Source organism: Danio rerio, chromosome 22 (genome assembly GCF_052040795.2).
Source record: "Danio rerio strain M-AB ecotype USA chromosome 22, GRCz13ab, whole genome shotgun sequence".
Lineage (NCBI taxonomy): Eukaryota > Metazoa > Chordata > Actinopteri > Cypriniformes > Danionidae > Danio > Danio rerio.
In genome coordinates, this window is record NC_141042.1 from 35530489 (window position 1) to 35552193 (window position 21705).

Consider the following 21705-nt stretch of genomic DNA (forward strand, 5'->3'; position numbering starts at 1 on the left):
CTATATTTTGCACTACAGTCAATCTTTCATCCTGCAGCATATCTCTTCATAGCATTTATTTTTTAGTCTCAGTTCTTATCAAGGGAGAGTTGTCGAGATCTACCTGAGCTCAAAGCTCCCCTCTCGCCCTGCAAACGGGAGGGAGCCCAGGGACATTTTTGAGCTTAGGGCTCTCTCCCGGGACAGCATACCAAACTTGCTTATAATCAATCATAAGCTAAGTGTGAACTCTTGAATTTCAATAAACAAAGCTTTGTTTACGTCATAAGTGTTTAGAAACATTTCAAAAATTGTATGGTTCTCTGCTTTTGTTCGGTCTGTGTAGTACCATGAAATCAATGGTGAAAGCAGTTCCGGGAGAATGAAAACACTTAACGGTTAAAATGGCAGCCCAGGGCTGACCTAAACCTGATTGAAAATCTCCTGGAAGTTCTTGGCAACAACATTATGGCTCTGAAATAGAAATACTGTATGAAAGAGACTAAAAAACAAGACCAATATCAAAGCAGAACACTGTCAGAGACTGGTGGGGTCCTGTGAGAGACTAGTGATGTCCTGTGGGAGACTAGTTGTGTCCTGTTACAGACTAGTGATGTCCTGGTTTCGAAGTGTGTATCAAACTGGCAAGATCTCATAATTTCAGTAAACTCATTAACAAAACCAGGACATCACTTTGTTAACACCAAAAGTGTTTCTAAAAAATTCAAAATGGTGATGGTTCTCTGCTTGTGTTCGGTCTGTGTAATACCATAAAATCATGTGGTAAGCAGTTCCTGAAGACTGAAAACACTCAACTGTTAAAATGGCAAACCAGGGTCCTGAGCTAAACCTGAATGAAAATCACTTGGACATTCTTGGCATCAACATTATTGCTCTGAAATAGAAATACTGTGTGGAAGAGACTGAAAAACAAGACCAATATCAGAGCAAAACACTCCCAGAGACTGGTGAGTTCCTGTTAGAAACTAGCGGTGTCCTGTGAGAGACTAGTGATGTCCTGTGAGAGACTAGGGATGTCCTGTGAGAGACTAGGGATGTCCTATTAGAGCATAGGTCTCAAACTCAATTCCTTGAGGGCAGCAGCTCCGCACAGTTTTGCTCCAACCCTAATGATCTAGTAGTGTTTAGTAGTCTTAAGCACCTTGATTAGTTAGATCAGGTGTGTTTGATTAGGGTGGGAGCAAAACTGTACAGACCTTCAGCCCTTCAGGAATTGAGTTTAAGACCTATGTGTTAGAGACTAGTGATATCCTGGTTTTGAAATGTGTATCTAATTGGCAAGATCTCATAATTTCAGTAAACTAAGCTTTGTTTACGTCATAGGTGTTTCTAAGCATTTTAAAAAGCGTATGGTTCTTTGCTGGGGTCCATCTGTGTGGTACCATAAAATCAAAGCAGTTCTTGGAGACTGAAAATGCTGAACTATTTGAATGGCAGCCCAGAGTCCTGACCTAAACCTGATTTAAAATCTCTTGGAAATTTTTGCCAACAACATTATGGCTCTGAAACAGAAATACTGTGTAGAAGAGACTGAAGAAGAAAATTAATATCAGAGCAGAACACTGAGAGAAACTAGTGATGTCCTGTAAGTAATATTCCATAGTATCTTGATGGCCTGTTAAGCAGAACCTGTCTTGGAACAAACAATATATATGCCTTGAAAAGCCTATTATAAACAAAAAGAACGTATATTATGCAGACACATGCAGAAAAACATATTAATAATTTCATATAAAATAAATAGCACTAAATGAGGATCAGGTTTCAAGAATTAGGCTAAATCATTCTGGTGCTATTTGTATATTATTAAGACATGTTCTTGTAATTTTTTTGCTATGTCACACCATAGAATAAAGGTGTATGTTCTGTAAAAAATAAATAAATAACAATAAATAAATCAATAAAAAGAATTGATAAAATTATATAGTCACTTCTTATATTTTCTCATTCATCAAACTTCACTACATAAATATAAAACTACTTTTTCTTTTAAAAAAGGTTGTTTTACAACAAAATAATAATAAAAAAAAACTTGTTGTTACCCACATGCAGTGTATCCACATTTTTTCAGTAAGAAATCAAACCTTCATCAGCAGAAAGAGTCAAGAGACTAAACTGAACTTTGCTGAGGAGCATGTTGAGGTCAGAGAGCTGGACCAAAGTTCGCTTTAGTTATGAAAACAATTTTTCATTTATTTGGGTCTGATGGTAAACACCAGTGTGTGCTGAAGTCAGAAAAGGTGGAGGTCAAGTGTCATGGTTTGTTTGTGTTTTCAGTAGCAGGAGTTGAGTATCTTATAAAGCTTTTTGACAGTGAATGCAAAGGTAATGCAAAAGGTAGATGCCGAAAAATGGCATCCCAGAGTCCTGACCTAAACCTGATTGAAAATCTATTGGAAATTCTTAACAACAACATTATGGCTCTGAAACAGAAATACCATGTAGAAGAGACTAAAGAATAAGATCAATATCACAGCAGAACTCTATGAGAGATTAGTAATTTCCTGTTAGGGATTGGTGATGTCCTATAATCGGGCGCTGTAAGGAAACAATCCACAGATGTTAAACAATCCTTTAAAAAGTCTAGAGGTTTATCTGAGGATGAACAGTGACTCACAATTGCTTCAGCATATGCAAATGTGAGCAAGACACGTGAAAAAACTGCAAATTGAATGCGTAACAACTGCTCACGGCGGGCAAAGTTTATCATACAGTATTTTACATTACTAAAAACGAGTTCGTTTCACGCTGTTCATGCGGATCCTCCCGTGTGTCAGGAGCACATGAAGATAAATTTGCTTCTCCAGAGAGCACATGGTCACTAGAGGCTTCATTAGCCCATTTAATGAAAGGAGGGAATACAGCGCTTCTTCTCATTTTCTTCCTTCCGGCGAGACCTTCAACAGTAACATCTGATTGGAGCATTGCTGTTGATTCCGGTCCAAAACCTAGCAGTGAACACTGATATCCTGACTGAGAAATGAAGCAAAGTCAATTATTTCAGAGATAAAGAACTTACTGTGTATGATTGTTTAGTGATCTAAACCCGCGCACTCGTGCTACATGCTAAATATGCTAATAAACCGTCTGCCAAAAAGCCATAAGCTTGTCTTCCAGGCGAAACAGTTGACAAATGCACAAAGGAATTTTCAGTCAGATTGTAATTATTTGTGCTTTTATTATGCAGCTGTCTTGCACTTAATAAGTTGTATAAGCAGCACTAATTTTCAAACTCGAACTGAAGGTAATTCAATCATGAACAAAGATAAACTAGGCACTGAGCGTGCTGTGTACTTTCATGCTAATTTGACTATTGTTTATTTGGATTAGCATTTGTACATGCTAAAAATGACAATTTTAGCCTGCTAGACAGACATCCTATGATTGTCACCAAGGCTAACCAGCTGACAAATATACAAAAAAGACTTTTAATAAACTTTTGCACAGCATAGATGAGAATACTTTTGCTTGCTCAAAACAAACCAACTCTTTTCCATCAGAAAAACAAACAAACATACAATTCCAGGAAAACCCCCTAATGAGTGTACACTGTAAAAAAAAAAATAAAAAATTAAAAAAATGAAAGAAAATATCCCTAAATTTTTTTACTCTATATTTTTGTAATTTCAAATTATATTAAAAATTTAGTAAAATGACAAACAACTTCTCTAAATTAACAGTTTGAAATCATTTTAGGTACTTCATCATTAAAGACAAATTACTGACATTTTTGTTTTTTATACAGGAAAATTACAGTATTATTTATACAGTATTTTTTCTGTTATTTTAAATCATATTCAATAGTCCGTAAAAATTACTAACAATATCTGTAAATTAACAGCTTGACTATTATTTTATGTACTATATAATTAATGACAAATTACAGCAGTTTTCCTATTTTATACAAAGAAATTGGCGTATTATTTACACAGTGTTTTTTTTTTTGTTTTTTTTAAAGTACATTTAAAATTATTCATTCATTTTCTTGTCGGCTTAGTCCCTTTATTAATCCGGGGTCGCCACAGCAGAATGAACCGCCAACTTATCCAGCAAGAATTTACGCAGCGGAAAAAACTGTAAAAAATGCAGGGTTTTACACAATTCTTTCATGTTTTCCCAGCCTTCAATCAAGTTAACTTAAGAATTTTAGGTGGATTGAACATAAAACTATTACGTCCTCTCAAAGAAATCTTAAGAATTGTGTTGTTTCAGCTCATTTTCGAAAAATAGTTTGAACAAGCAAGATGTCTTACACAGTGATTCAACTGAGTCAATTGCATTCATTAGCATGCTTTCTCAAAAGGTGCTACAATCCTAGAAATCGATGCAGCTCACTAGGTTGATAATGTCTTGCTAGTCGAGCTGTTCATAATCAATAATAGTCACAATCACCACAGAGTAGATGCTCTACAGACTCGAGTGTGTGAGCGTTTTATTCAGTAACCTCCATTTTGTGACTCATTTCACCCACAATGCAGTCAAGTGCCTTCTTCTGGTGATTAGCACTATTATTAAGACGCTGGATAAGCACCGTACATTATGCGGAGGCATTTATAAATACACATATCCTCTCCCTCCGCCTCTTTGTTTACGTGCCTGCGTTCCAACGTGCAAGAGACAAATCTGGCTCCAACCCACATTGTAGGCTAACAGGAAACATTATTTGTGCAGCAAGTCTCCGAACCAAAGAAATGATGTGTTAAAGGTGACGTGCCATTTTCTGACTAGCATCGGCAAATGCAATTGCAGATGTAATGATTGCTTGGGCACCTGCTGGGTTGGACATTTTCAGTGTTCGGTGAAGTTTGTTCTTTGATTTCTTTTTAAGACCTTTTCTTGTCTAGTAGGTCGTACAATACATCAGCGTGAGAAGAAAAAGCATATAATTGATTGAATGATTTGTATAGTTGGTGTTTTGGTTTATATCAAAAGCTTTGCTAAACGTATGAATATACACTCAGCGGCCACTTTATTAGGTACACCTTACTGGTACTGGGTTGGACCCCTTTTGCCTTCAGAACTGCCTTAATCCTTCATGGCATTGATTCAACAAGGCACTGAAATAATTCCTCAGAGATTTTGCTCCATATTGACATGATAACATCATGCAGTTGCTGCAGATTTGTCGGCTGCACATCCATGATGCCAATCTTCCGTTCCACCACATTCCAAAGCTGCTCTATTGGATTGAGATCTGGTGACTGTGGAGGCCATTTGAGTACAGCAGGCTGTTCAAGATGTCACGCTTTATGACATGGTGCATTGTTCTGCTGGAAGTAGCCATCAGAAGAAGGTTACACTTTGGTCATAAAGGGATGGACATGGTCAGTAACAATACTCAGGTAGGCTGTGGCGTTGACGCGATACTCAATTGGTACTAAAGGACCCAAAGTGTGCCAAGAAAATATCCCCCACACCTTCACACCACCACCACTTGAACCGTTGATACAAGGCAGGATGGATCCATGTTTTTATGTTGTTGAGGCCAAATTCTGACCGTGTCATCTGAATGTGGCAGCGGAAATGGAGACTCATCAGACCAGGCAACGTTGATTCAATCTTCTATTGTCCAGTTTTGGTGAGTCTGTGTGAATTGTAGCCTCAGTTTCCTGTTCTTAGCTGACAGGAATGGCACCTGGTGTGGTGCCATTCCTGAATGAATTAATGAATAAATGAATGAATGAATGAATGAATGAATGAATTCAATAAACAAATCAACAAACAATATATAATTTTTGCAATATATATTTTTGTAGCAAATATCTAATAGTGGAGTTAACTATCATATAACAAAACGTAAAACTGCACTACTGACAGACTGTTTTACTTAAACATAGAGCCAGAGTTTGCTTAGTAAACCAATGTTTATTACAAAAAACATACTGAACCAATTACTCCAGAATCAATTGTTTTGAATTATTACACCAATGCTTAAATTATTTATTTATTCATTTTAATAAATGAGGCACTGAAATTAATTTGAATGTGAAACAATGCTCCATATTTACACTCATACCACCTCTTAATGCCTGAAGAGAAATACAGCATGTTACTTTTCTTCTCTGCAGGCCTTGTGAAACTGAGTTTTGTGTCCTCAAAACATAATTATTTTGACTAGATCATCTTCTTTGCCAGCGCTAGCTTGGATTCTTCAAACTTTAGCTTTTTCCATTGACACCAATGATAATAACTTGTTTTTTCATGCGTTTTGACCTAAAACTTATTTCAGTTGCCTACTTATTTCATTCCAAAAACTCCTTTTCACTTTCCTCATGCTCATCTCCCAATCGCAATCATCTGTAAACTATGGGCTTTCCGAAATATACGGTCATGTAACAAAACACTGTGCACTGTTTGCTAGATTAATACAACACGGTTCACCCACTGACACATTTTGCCCCACTTTCCGAGCATATAAATAGGCCCACACAAAAATATCTGCATGCTTTACATTTTTCCTTCAACTGATTGGAGGTGAAAATCTGCTGAATGGCTCTAAACGCGCTAATGGATATAAATGCATTTAATAAACGAATGGTGCATGATATGCAGGAAACATTTTCAATGGCTGCAGTAGGAAATTTGCATAACCATCTACTACGCAATGCAGAAACCAATCCAAGGGCCAGTTGTTTGAATAATCAGAGTGGATTTCAATCATAATGAAGCAAATTTTCAAAATTGGTAGTTCAAAAGAAAAAAGGGTTACACTTTGGGCTCTATTTTGACGGCCCATGCGCAAAGCGCAAAACGCAGGGCGCAAACGCTTTCTGGGCGTGTCAGAACGCATTTTTGCTAATTTAAGGACGGAAAATCTGCTTTGCGCCGTGGCGCATGTTCTAAAAGGGCTGAGTTTATTTTCTTAATGAGTTATAGGTGTGTTTTGAAAATAAAACAATTAGAGTCTCATCTCCCATTCCCTTTAAGAGCCAGCTGCATCGCGACATAAGCGCATTAACTATTTACAGTACGTAAAGTAAGTCTAAGTGGAAAAAATTAGCATTTCCCTAGCAAACAGTTAACAGTTTTTTTCTAACAGAAAACTGTTAAACAGAGCATCCACTGCGTGAGAATGAGAGATAATGAATCTACTTTCACTTTCGCTCTTTGATAGGGAAACCTTTACGCACAGACATCAATTAGTCTATAAATAAATAATTTTGTTTGTTAAGCGCAAATATTCATTTTAAAACTATTTCTAAATTCAGTTCTAATTTCCAGCAAACGAAAAAATGAACAATAAAAACGAAGTGTGTTCAAAAACCTGAGTTATATCCTAAAACACATGCTGTGCCCCATATACAGGTGGGCAAATCTTAGCTTGTTTTAATAAAACAAATATAAAAATGGATATAATAAATAATACTGCTAATAATAATAACATTATACAAAAGCAAATAGTTATGAATGAACTGAAAAAGCCTCCCGAGATGAAGAAGACATAAAAGCAGTAATTTTTCATATTTCTGTAGGCTAGAAAATAATGTTTTGTAATATTTTAATCCTTTATATTTATATCCTATATCTATTCTTATTATATCCTATATATATTCTTAATATTTACATTTGTTCATATGTAAAGATATTTGCCTATTGCTCTCTAGTGCGTATTAAGCAGTGTGTAAGCGAGGCCGGAGTTTAGACCGGGTTTGTTTTGGTCTGATGAAAAATTTATTTTAGTTTCTCAAAATAGCGACGCGCCTCAGAACGCCTTCCTTTTTAGACCAGAACGCCTATGGGCACACAAATGAGCGCTAATGCATTTGCTATTTAAACAATGTAGCCCAACGCCTCAAAACGACTCTTGCGCCAAGCTGAAACTAGCAAAAGACTATTGCGCCGCGCCTTGCGCCACATTGCGCCGGGTGTATGATAGTTCCCTTTATTTTGATGGTAGGTTTGTTGAATTTAAGTTACATTGCATCTACACGCCAACCAATTCTCAGTAGATTATAAGTAGACTGTTGGGGTTAGGGTTAGAGTAAGTTGACATGTACTTGCAAAGTTTCTTATAGTCAGTTAAATGTCTGTTTAGCAGCAGTATCAACAGATAATACTCCAATGAACCATCAAAATAAAGTGTTACCGAAAAAAAAAAAGAAAACTAATATTCTGAATTTGGTTTAGATGACAAATTCTCATTTTGTGTTGTTCAACACATATTAAGGACTTGAGGATACTGAGATCCAAGAAAAAAAAAAAAGTTTATTCTGAGCACAAGAAATGTAAATTACATAAATTAACATCATACTATAATGCATTTTCTACAGATGTGTATATTTATTTTGTTAAATGTTGGACATGTAGCCTCTTTATGATTTGAAATGCATCATGTATGTATGTATTGTGGATCTGATAAACGACTGAACGAAGAAATGAACTGACAATAAAATAAAATTGATTAAGGGGATGTTTGTATTGTTTAATTGTCCCTTTAGGTAAAAACATGTTTGTGACCCCACACTGCCAATATTAACTTGTTTTTTTACATAACTGCACTGTAAAATAGTTGTTGCTGTTATTTTTTTTTTATTTGAATCATTTTTAATTGCAGTGCGTTGAATTAAATTCTGTGTAATACTTTCATTGGTGAAATTAGCAATGGTTTCTGCTCCTCTGATGTCAGCTGCAGATGTAAATGTATGGCGAAAGAAAGTAGTTGCTCTTACAAAAGAATTTTTAGACTCTTTTTTTTCTTTTTTATAAACACAATAATGTTGTTGAAGTGTTGTATAATCACAAAATCACAACCATAGCGGTGCGATATAGCTGTACTTTGTCACTGGTGGGACACTAATCATGAAGAAAAACTAAATATTTTAAACACATTAAACACGTACTATATATATATATATATATATATATATATATATATATATATATATATATATATATATATATATATATTTATATATATATATATATATATATATTTATATATATTTATATATATATATATATATATATATATATATATATATAGAGAGAGAGAGAGAGAGAGAGGGGGAGAGAGGGAGAGAGAGGAATAACTCAGCATAATTTCAGTTTACAACTGATCAAATCATTATAAAACTGGTAAGTGATATTCTAAGTCGATCTCTCTCTGTTGTATGTTGTAGTGCTGTGTTTAAACCATAAAATTGTAGTGTATTGAGTGTGAAATGGCACTCACATATCAGGAATGTGTGTTGTGTGAAAGAGAGAAGAAATGCCCGCATGTGTTTAGGGTTTTTGCTTATCGCAAACACAACAGTAATCTGGTAGTGATAGTGTTGCTTTTTTTGGGGTTAATTATTATGATATCCTGATTGCAACAGAGAAATTCTGTAGACTGATGGCATTTCATGCTGTTCAGCCTTAGAATCTTAAAGTGTGAGCAAAATCAGCTGTTTCGTCATCACTTTAGACATTACATTAGAGAATCATTCAAACACTAGCTCTAAAGTGATGTGTGTGATGTAGTAACAATTTCTGCTGCTCTGAAGGTCAGATGCAGATGTAAATGGAAGGCGAAAGAATGTAGTTCCTCATACCAAAGGAATATGAGACTCTCCGTGTTTGATTTTCTGATTTATACACTCAATTACGCCGTCAAACTGTTATATAACACAATATCACACGAATAGCAGTGCCATATGGCTGTGAATCGTCACCCGAGCCAACACAGGCCTCCATTAGTGTCGATATACAGTCATACTGAACTGCTACTCATTTGATATATATATATATATATATACACAATCAAGCCCTAAATTATTAATACCCCTGGCAAGTTTTCAAATGTAATTAAAGCTAACAAATCTATTTTTTCTCCACACTGATGCATCTTGTACATCTTCTTATTATCTTTAGGAAGAAGCTTAGGTCATTTCTGGTCAAAAAACAAACTTGCTGGTTGAACTGAAGTAACTTTAAGTTAGAATTTGCCAGGGGTATTAATTATTTCAGACTTGACTGTATATGTGGCCACAAAAGATATAAAAACAATAAAACAATTGGTAACACTTTACAATAAGTTTCATTAGTTAATGCATTTACTATCATGAACTAATCATGAACAACACATGTACAGCATTTATTAATCATAATTGAACATTTACTAATGCATTATTAACTTTCAAGTCTATGCTTGTTAACATTAGTTAATGCACCATGAGTTAACATGAACTAACAATGAACTACTGTATTTTCATTAACTAATGTTAACTAACATGAACAAAAACAGTAGATGTATTATTCATTGTTGTTCATGTTAGTTAATGCATTAATTAACATTTACTAATGAACCTTATTGTAAAGTGTGACCAAACAATTTTACTTCAACGCTGGACCCACAACAAACAGAAACAAACAAAACACATTTAGCCAAAACGCACTGCAACATACATTTCACGTCAAATTACTTTTGAACAACTGGTGATCTGGCGATGTGTGTATCCGAAGACTGTTTCAGCCAGTGGAGTGTTTGTCTCTGAGAAGCTCATAGTAGAAGCCCAAATCACCTCCTTCCAAGCCCAACCCGATGACACTTGCTCAAATGGGACGAGACAGGTGCGGTGAATTGCTTCCCTCTCTCCGCGTTTTCACCCTGCCTGGCAATTCTCCATCTCATTGGACGTGTATGAGACACACAGCCGACAGCAATATCGCCTAGTGGTTTAGAGGGCCCGTTTGGCCATCATAAGAAAATAAAACTCTTTATTTTGTTTATTCGTTTGATATGGCCGTCTGTGTTCATGTCGGCCCAGATTTTCCACTCCGCCGTGGTGGATCAAAGCAGAATCGCTGGCACGCTGCATCATGTTAAGACTGATGCTTCTGAAAAGACACTTGTGATGATGGGAAAGTATCGATGTTTGGGTTTTATAAGGGCCAAGCAAGGACCACATGAAAAAGAAATATTTCATATCTAAGGATCCTTAAAAGAAGATGGATTTGCTTTAATTAATGTTATGCCGCATATAAAAATGGCTTTGGACAGCAGCAGATTAGGGCTCTTTGGCTTGTAACGATAGTGATTGGTGGGAAAGCGGTTGCACTGTTATTTGAAATTTTACATTTTATGAAGGATGTCAACTGTTGAGAGTTTGTACCTAGATGGTTGAGCTGCAGGAAATCAATAAAGAGGCGAGCTTAGGCTTTGAATGGATTTTTGGACAGCTACAGATTTGAAAAACTGAAAAGGCGGGAAAAAGGTTCTGATAACTGGCCTGGTCTCTTTGGTTATATGCTGGTTTGAGTTTAGACAGTACTAGGTTAGTTTTTTGATTATTTATTTTCTGTTGTAAAAAAAAGCAGAAAATGTATTTTTGCACCATTTCAACAGCTGAAAACACCCAAATTAATTAGTTTTTTTGTTCTAATTTAATGATTTTTTTTCAAAAAGGGCCCCAACAATAGACAAACTTAATCATTTTAATAAAGGCTGTACACATTTAAGGTACACAATTGTTGTCAAAACAACTAAGAAGTGAAATAATTTTTTAACACTTACTGTGTAGGTTTGAAAAAAAAAAAGGCGGGAAAAAAGACCCTGATAAACTGGCCTGGTGCAATTTTTTATGAGTAGGTTTTAGTTTAGAAAGTGTTCTGGTTAAGGTTTTCGTTGTGTAAAACAAATCTAACAATTGTCACTTTTAAACTTTGAAAGTATTTTTCGACAGTCATATCAAATCTTTTAAACTTTAAAAGGGGTTTTGACAGTCATAGATTTGAAAAACAAAATGTCGGTGGGAAAAAAAGGTCATGGTTTATATGTAGTTTTTAGTATGGACAGTGCCTGGTTTGTTGTGTAAAACCAATGCTTTTAAACTTTGAAAGTATTTTTTTTTAGATGGTCATAGATTTAAAAAAAATGAAATGGAAGGAAGGAAAACTGAAAAAATGGCCTGGTCTCATTTTTTGTTGGTTTTAGTTTAAAAATTGCGTGGTTAAAGTATTTTTGTTTAGTTGTACATAGCTGAAAATTGGTGCTTTTTAATTTTGGAGGTATTTTTGACCAGTTATAGATTTGAAAACAAAATGGCGGGAAACCACACCCTGTTAAACTGGCCTGGCGTCATTGTTTATAGATCCTTTCAATGTAGTAATGTCATTGGCCCATACTTCCTGCTTGTTGTCAGTTTCATTACTGTAACAAGAGGCAGTTCAATCATAACTTAACATTAATACAGCCGTCATAACATTATTTATCAATATGGGGGTCGTTTTGGATTTTTGGAAGCTATGAAAAGTAAAACTATGAAACAGGAAATGCATTAGGATCATAGTTATTTACATGCCTCAAAATTGTTTATATGTAGGTTTTAGTGTAGTACCTGGTTAAATTTTTATGTTTGTTTTGTAAAACATAGCTGAAAATGTGGGTTGTTAAATTTTGAAAGTACTTTTGGACAGTCATAACTATGAAACAGAATGGTGGAGAAAAAAAAGCCTGATAAACTAGTTTGGTCTCATTGTTTTTTTAATGTAGGTTTTAGTGTAGACAGTGCCTTGTTAAAATTTCTGCTTGGTAAAATATAGCTAAAAATTGGTGGTTTAAAATTTGAATGTATTTTTTGACAGTCATGGGTTTGAAAAACAAAATGGCTGAAAAAATGCCCTGGTCTCATTGTTTATATGTAAGTTTTAGCTTAGACAGTGCCTGCTTAAGGTTTTTGTTTTGTAAAAAATAGCTGAAAATGGATTATTCTAAACTTTGAAAGTATTTTTGACAGTCATAGATTTGAAAAACAAAAAGGCGGGAAAAACGTCTCAGACCTGGTTTCATTGTTTATATGTTGGTTTTTGTTTAGCCTGCTTATAGCTTTTGTTATGTAAGACAAAGCTAACAATGGATGATTTTAAACTTTGAAAGTATTTTTATTAGTCATAGATTAAAAAAACAAAATGGCAGGAAAAAAAACGTGACCTTGAACTTGTCTTATTGTTCATATATAGGTTCAGGCACGTGCACAGGTAGGGATCAACCTAAAAAAATGCCCCTTAAAAGCGACTGAAAGTGCCCCTGGCTCTTCCACCACCTCCCCCGGGTCATCACTATGAGCACATGCCCCTCGAAAGGTCCCTGTATAGGTTTTAGAGTAAATTATGAGATTAACTAATATTGAGTGAACTATTCCTTTCCCACAAATGCGCAAGTACACACTGAATCTCAAAGGGATCTTTATTGTAAATAGACACAATGTTAAAGGGTTCAGGTCTGATCGGGTCCATTTGGAAAAACCCATTTAAATGAATGCGGAACTCAAACTATCTGAGGCACATGTCAAAGTTATGAACTCTAACCTGCTCAGGTCTTAGGTCAGGCCTTGAGTTTTCCAATCAAAGTGGACCAGTGAAGACCTCTAGTTTGATATAGCTTTGCGTAGGCTGTGGATTCAGTAGACTTTTCTGTTGTCTCCTTTCGGAAATTGCATAAACTTACATAAAATCATACCTTATCCATAGACTCTTCCCCGAAAAGTCCCTGTATAGGTTTTAGCTTAGGCAGTGCCTGCTTAAGGTTTTTGTTTTGTAAAACATTGGTGAATATGGATGCTTTAAAACTTTGAAAGTACTTTTTGACTGTTAAAGATTAAAAAAAAAAAAATGGCAGAGAAAAAGACCTTGATAAACTGGTCTTGTCTTATTGTGTATAAGCGGGTTTATTTTAGACAAAGCCAGGTCAGCACTTTCTGTCATGTGATGCTATCAAACAAGTTATTATTAGAAAAACAGCTACAGTTTGAATGGTAACATGTATAGACAAACTACCGGTAAACAATCAGGATGCGCACACAGCGAGGTTGCAGAAAAAAAAAAACGGTAGTGCTAGCATTTACAGCGAGGAAATGACATCCGATGCGAGACCGGGTTTGTTGTTGTCTTAGCGATAAGTTATATTGATTACATATTATTTACATAATACTAATAATAATAATTAAGTATAACTAATAATATTCAGCATATTATAATATGTCACCCAATGATAGGCACAGTCATTCTGCAAAATTGACGTAAAAGTGAGCGGCGTTCGTCTGACAAGTCCATTTGCGAAAGCACCCTCCTAACGGATAGTGGATTTGACAAAACGGTTAAGCATCCAGCCAGAAAACACAACAATCTTAATAAAACTCCAAGTGATTTTACAAGAGAGAAGTTAAAAGCCTACATGTCTTTGAATACAAACAATGCTGTTCTGTGTGGTCATGTGCAAGAAATATTGCTCTATGATTACCAGATTCAAAATTATGTAGTGCTAAAAACCAAGGTTCTGCCTCGGTTCTAAAGCCTGGTTTATACTTCTGCGTCAAGTGACCGGCGTAACCCACGGCGCATGCAACGCGCGTAGCTGTGCATTTATACTTCTGCGCGCTGTCTCTGTTGGTCTGCATTAACACTTCCGAAACGCTAGTTGGCAGTGAGGTGTAAATGTTCCTCTGTGTCGAGTTTCTTCGCTTCTGTTTTGCGTTTCCTGAGCACTTCCTGGTTGTAGAAGTGACTCAAACTCGCTCATTTTGAGGCAGGAAACGGCGGACGTGCAACAACTTTAACTATGAGGTAAACACAAAACAAAACTTTCCATTCGGAGCTCCTTCACGGGACTCCACACTTACAAACAATCGCTCGCACCATTCGCGCGGCTCTCGGTCCCGCCCCGACTCGTCAGCGCTACCAAGCCGACCAATCACAGAGCTTGCGCTATGCATCATTGCGATGTGTAGTTACATTTTTTGAGAGGTGCACGTCAGCGACGCCGACGGCCACGGCGAAGGGCTATGCGTCAGCGCCGTAGTATACGCCGACGTTTGACACTGAAGTATAAATCCGCCTTAGGTAACTACACGCCTCCGTAACTACACGTCGCAATGATGCGTAGCGCAAGCTCTGTGATTGGTCGGCTTGGTAGCGCTGACGAGTCGGGGCGGGACCGAGAGCCGCGCGAATGGTGCGAGCGATTGTTTGTAAGTGTGGAGTCCCGTGAAGGAGCTCCGGATGGAAAGTTTTGTTTTGTGTTTACCTCATAGTTAAAGTTGTTGCACGTCCGCCGTTTCCTGCCTCAAAATGAGCGAGTTTGAGTCACTTCTACAACCAGGAAGTGCTCAGGAAACGCAAAACAGAAGCGAAGAAACTCGACACAGAGGAACATTTACACCTCACTGCCAACTAGCGTTTCGGAAGTGTTAATGCAGACCAACAGAGACAGTGCGCAGAAGTATAAATGCACAGCTACCCGCGTTGCATGCGCCGTGGGTTACGCCGGTCACTTGACGCAGAAGTATAAACCAGGCTTTAACATGGTAGACGGAACTGCATTGGGTAATCATCAATAAGCAAAATAACTGCATTCTGAGAGCAACTGCGCCTGGATGGCAGGGTATGTGAACGTACATGTTTACATTACATTCTAAGCATTCAGTGTCTGTAGTTTAATTCACCATATTTGACTGTTTGTGTTGAAATCGTTGCTGCAATCAAAAGCCAGTAATATAAATCAGTATAGCGTGAACTTACCTGATATAACGACGTCTGCTGTTGGCATTAAAGCAGTGTGTGGTGTACGATAAAAGTTGAGCTTTCTATTTTCGGACTTTCGATTTTGACATCCTACCTCACAACAAGGCATGTTTGCTATTGCAACCAGTCTTTTTTTAGCAGTCGGTATGCGCAGTTGAACCCGTGTGACGTCATATGTGACGTTGGTTGTAATGCCACTATAGGCTTTTATGAAGGATATCAAGTGTAAAGTTGCTTGGTTGAGCTCCAGAAAACTGATTTGTGGATATTCTGACAGTCACAGATTTGAAAAAGAAAAAGTCGAGAATGAAGGCTGTAATATACACAAGCCTCCTCTCACTGTGTACAGTATATAAAGGTATGAATTTGTAACAAATAACAACAAACTGTGTAATTTATACACAATATACCTGTTAAATGATGACTAATAGACGAAAAAGTAGTCCAAATGACAATGTGCAGCAAGTTTTCATTCTTAACTGCCGCTTTCTAACCACTGCTGTTTCAGTGTTATGTTTACTTGGTTATTTGAGAGGTAAACGAACAGCACAAATTTAAATATTCATCTAAACATCACTCTCAGTAGTGTGAAGCGCTGCTTGGGCATTTCCAACTTCATTTTAGCACTAAATGAAGAATGAAACAGATTTCCCTGTGAGTACATCAGTCCTTAAAGAACCCTGCAGTCTATGCGGAGGGTGACCACTTTGGCTGTATTTCCCAGCTGCTTGCATGAATCTTTCAATCTGTCAGTATGCATTTGCTGAGTGACACACCACTGTGTGTGTGTGTGTGTTTCTCCTTTGATTTAAAGAAGAAGTTATGCTTACAGATGCATATGGTGGAGGCAAAGTCCACTCTCATTATATGTGTGTGTGTGTGCGCGTGCATTTTCCAATGTAAATTAATGTATTCGGTTCCATTTGATGCTGTCGTGGTTTCTGGGTCATAGGCATATGGTATGTGATATATATAGAACAAAATTGCACAAATCAGCTCTGTAGATTTCCATTAGACAGGTCTTCTTTATACTGGTCTTTTTGAAATATGGATTGGTTGCCATGGTGAAAGATTGCTCTTGCAAATAATGACATAAATTATCGAGCGATTGGCAACACAATGATGAAAAGTGGAAATGAATGTGTACATGTTATTCATATAAGCATTTGAGTTAGTATCTGAGATTGGTAGATGCTAGGGTGTGTTTACACTTGTAGTTCAGTTCACTGTTTTTTTGCTTTTTTTAAAAGTCACATCTAAATGTAGTGTACGTTTACACAACAACAATATAGTCAACAATTGCTTGTCACTGGAGTCTTGTTGTGTTGTCTGTTAGGACACGGTGCATATGGTATGCAGAATGGCGATCACTTACTACACAAAGTGCCTTGTTTACCAAAGAAGACAACAATGAACAAGATAACTAGCTGGCTTGGTGTTACTGTATAACATTATACAGTGTATTTATCTTACAATGTCAAGTACATGACTAATGCTGTGTTCACACCAGACGCGGAACACGCAGATAAATTGCGCTATTCGTGCATGAACATTGAGTTTACTCGATTCATATGCGCGTCAAACCCCGCTTCATTTGCGTGTCAAATTCACATCAGAACAGACGCGGATTCGTGTGATGGGCAGGGCTTCTGTCTGCCCGAAGACTCTAGCTTCATAGCTAAATGGCTAACATTGATTTTATGAAGAAAATAACAGTGTTTGTGTGCTTTATGAAGACTTAAAACAGCGTTGATACGTTTAGGGTCGTGTCTGAGTCCACTACATTCTTTCAGAGGTGCATCCAGCTCTGTGAGCTCATAAACTCCTCCAGAAACTTAACCTGGATGACGGAGGCTTTCAGCGGTGCTTCTGACTGAGCCAAGCCGAGTTTGATGAACTGTTGTCGGTGAAGGCTGGAGGATTTCCCTCGGAACACCGACAACCGGTTCTATGTCACAATTACGCCCCCATAAGAGCAAGCTTCTGATTGGTTAACGAGGCGCGAATGTACGCTGAAGTTCAGATTTTCGAAATCGAGAAATTTGCGTGAAACGCTCGTTAAGCGCATCAAACGCGCAAAACGCTCAACTCGCCCCACGCCATTCGCGCAATTTGCGTCATTCACGCCGTAGGATGTCTATTCGCGCGTTTGCATTGACTTAACATTTAAATCACTCGCGCTTGACGCGCTTCCGCGTCTGGTGTGAACGCAGCATTACGCCATGCCTTATGCCAGGGATTCTCAACTGGTTTGGCCATGGGATCCACATTTTTACATGGTCATCAGGCCGTGACCCAAATTTTTGGAACTACTGTATAATACAATTTTAGGAATTAAACTTTATTTGTATTCATTTGTTAACATAAACAAGTAGTGACAGATACATCATAAGAAATTCATCAAGACTTACAAATAAATACTATTTTGATGCTGTCATTTTACAAAATGGATCAAATTATAGAAACATTACAAAGTAAAATCGACAAATACTGTTAATATTAAACTGTTAATAAAATATGTTTTCTGGTTTCTAAATGTTGTTTTAATTTAGAATGTTTCATGCTCATGAGGGCACCTAACTATATATGACACCGAGGCTTTAAGTTTTTTTTGTCGTCAATATATATATCCATACTTTACATATTCGGGGTCGTACTTGCGCTTGACATATTTGTTGCAATAATTAAATGAAATTTCTCATGTCAAACCTTAGGGTTGTTGCGCACGCATTTTAAAATAAATGTCCGGTATAAGCAAAATAAGTAAAAAAATAACTTTTGTTTTTTTTTTAACACACACTCCGCGACCCACAGAAAATGTTCCCCAACCAGTTGAGAAACACTGCCTAATGCCGTATACATGAGTCATACACATAAAGTGAATTCGTCCATCAGCGGAAGTCAGGGACTTGAGTTTATAATTAAAAGATTTGATGTATTTCTGTTATAAAAACACAATTCTACTTCATAATACAGTAAGTTTTATGATAAATGTATAAGCTTTAGGAAGCTTCACAATAAAAGTCACTATCCAACACCATTATACAGCACGGAAATCCAAAATAAAAATGAAGAACTACTCTGACTGTGTTCGTCTGACAGGAAAACAAGTCATATACACCGATGGTTGATGGAGAGTAAATTATGAGGCGACATAAATATTTACATTAGATGTCGCCTACCCTGTTGTTGTCTATTGGAAGGAATGTATCAATAGAGCCGCCATTTTAGTACAGGGCTACGCTTCTTTGGAATGAATGCAGTACCAAGGTGTAGTGGAGGACTGGCCATCCAGATTCAGAGATATACACACATCTACACAAATATATCTATGATCAAGAGTTTTCCCGCTGGTCAGTATGCTAATATTTATTAAAAAGACACACATTTTTTTACTATTGTATATATCTATGATGAGGCAAGTACACAATGAATCTCAATTGGATCTTTATTATAAATGTACACAATGTTAAAGAGTTCAGGTCTGATTGGGTCCATTTGGAAAAGCCCATTTAAATTAATACGGAACTCAAACTGTATCTGAGGCACATGTCAAAGTTATGGACTCTAACCTGCTCAGGTCTTGGGTCAGGCCTTGAGTTTTCTGATCAAAGTGGACCCGTGAATACCTTTAGTTTGATATAGCTTTGCGTAGGCTGTAGATTCAGTAGACGTTTCTGTTGTCTTCATTTTAAAACAGCATAAACTTATATAAAATCACCCCTTATTCATAGACTCTTTCTTTTATGGATTATATGCAAGGTTTTCTTATATGTTTCTGTTCATTTTTAGACACTTTACCTAAATGTTAATCTTAGAAGACTTAAGGGTAACATTATTTAAAGTCTGAATTAATGGTATTTACTTATTTTTTAATACCAGCCTATTATTAAAATATGAACTGATAATTAGTAGCTTTAAATTATTCTACATCCAAAATCAAAACCCAACTACCTTATTAACTATCAATAAGCAGCTAATTTGTAGTTTTTGGAGCCAATAGGCTTAATCAATGGTTTATGAATAGCGCAAATTGTGACTTACAATAAATTGTTAATGACATTTGGTTGACTAACTCTGTTTTTTAATTACAAAACAACGAAAACATTTATTGAAGCTCTAAATACACTCCCCGGCTCATTTATCAGGTACACCTTTTGCCTTCAGAACTGCCTATATCCTTCGTGGCATAGATTTAACAAGATACTGGAAATATTCCTCAGAGATTTCGCTATGTATTGACATGGTAGCATCACGCAGTTGCTGCAGATTTGTCGGCTTCACATCCAAGATGCAGACATCACATCACAGACACATCACATCTTTCGCACACCTCGGCTTATTTAAGTTACTGTTGCTTTTTTATCTGCTGGAACCAGTCTGGCCATTCTCCACTGACCTCTGGCATCAACAAGGCATTTGCACCCACAGAACTGCCGCTAACTGGATATTTTCTCTGTGTCAGACTACTCTCTGTAAACCCTAAAGATGTTTGTGCATGAACATCCCAGTAGATCAGCAATTTCTGAAATACTCAGACCAGCCCGTCTGGCAGCAACAATCAAATTCACTTAAATCCCCTTTCTTCTTCATTCTGATGCTCACTTTGAACTGCAGCAGATTGTCTTGACCATGTCTAAATGCATTGAGCTGCTACTATGTGATTGGCTGATTAGAAATTTGCGTTAACGAGCAGTTGGACAGGTGTACCTAATAAAGTCGGCAGCTAGCTCTCTGCAACTCTCACATGGTCGCCCACTGAAGCTAAGCAGGGCTGCGCCCGGTCAGTACCTGGATGGGAGACCACATGGGAAAGCTAGGTTGCTGCCGGAAGTGGTGTTAGTGAGGCCAGCAGGGAGCGCCCAACCTGCGGTCTGTGTGGGTCCTAATGCCCCAGTATAGTGACGGGGATGCTATACTGCTCAGTGAGCGCCGTCTTTCGCATGAGACGTTAAACCGAGGTCCCGACTCTCTGTGGTCGTTAAAAATCCCAGGATGTCCTTCGAAAAAGAGTAGGGGTTTAACCCCGGCATCCTGGCCAAATCTGCCCACTGGCCTCTGTCCATCATGGCCTCCTAACCCTCCCCATATCATGATTGGCATATCATCACTCTGTCTCCTCTCCACCAATCAGCTGGTGTGTGGTGTGCGGTCTGGCGCAAAATGTCTGCCGTCGCGTCATCCAGGTGGATGCTGCACACTGGTGGTGGATGAGGAGATTCCCCCCCCCCATTGTGTAAAGCGCTTTGAGTGCCCATAAAAGCGCTATATAAATGTAACGAATTATTATTATTATTATTATTATTATTATTATTAAAGTGGCCGATGAGTGTATATACACATTTGATTATTAGAAGAAATTGTATAAGACCTTAAGATAAACAGAGCATTTTCAAGTGGATTCTTCATTTGTTTGTTTTATTTCCTAAGCTATATATGTGAGCATACATCAATAGACGCTCACAGGTGAACAGACTTGCTTTTCCTCGATCTAATTTAATTTCAAAATGGTTGATTTACTCGGCAAAGTCAAAATCTTGAAGTCCACATCTAGGTACTTAAGCAAAGAGAGCTACTTAACCTACCGTGAAAAATAGAAGTACCCTTTAATAAGACATCATTATCTCTAACAAAGCTTGCGGTACGGCAGAACTCATCACGAGAGGAAGGAAAAGAAGAATATGAGGCGTGGAATAAAGGCCTTTTCCATTGAGCTCGTCATTTCACAGCCTTAACGATTCACCCTTTGTGCTTTCTATGGACGAGGGCCACATTTAAAGCCACAAACGAACTCTAACTTTAAATTAAACACCTGAGGATTGGATTTGACTCATGATGGTGAGTTAACGCCTCATATTCCTCCATTTCCCGATAATTGTCTTTTGCGGTCAGTTTTTTTTTTTCTTCTTTGAACTTGCCTGTTAGGGACGGCCCGTAATGAATCCCTCGGTGCGAAACCTGCCCTTCTAGCATCTGCAGAGACAAAAAAAAAATGGAAATATACAGAAATAAATGTAGACTTCGACAATCCCTAGACGCTGATGTAACTAGTGACCTTTCGTTTGTGTACACATTTACATTTTCCTGTGTATAAATTCATCTTAGAGGAGTGTAATTTGCCATTAGGGGAAGGAGCGCGGTGGAAAATAGTGAGAAGGAGAACAAACTTGAGTTTTTTTGTGTGTGTGTGTTTGCAGTTGATCAATG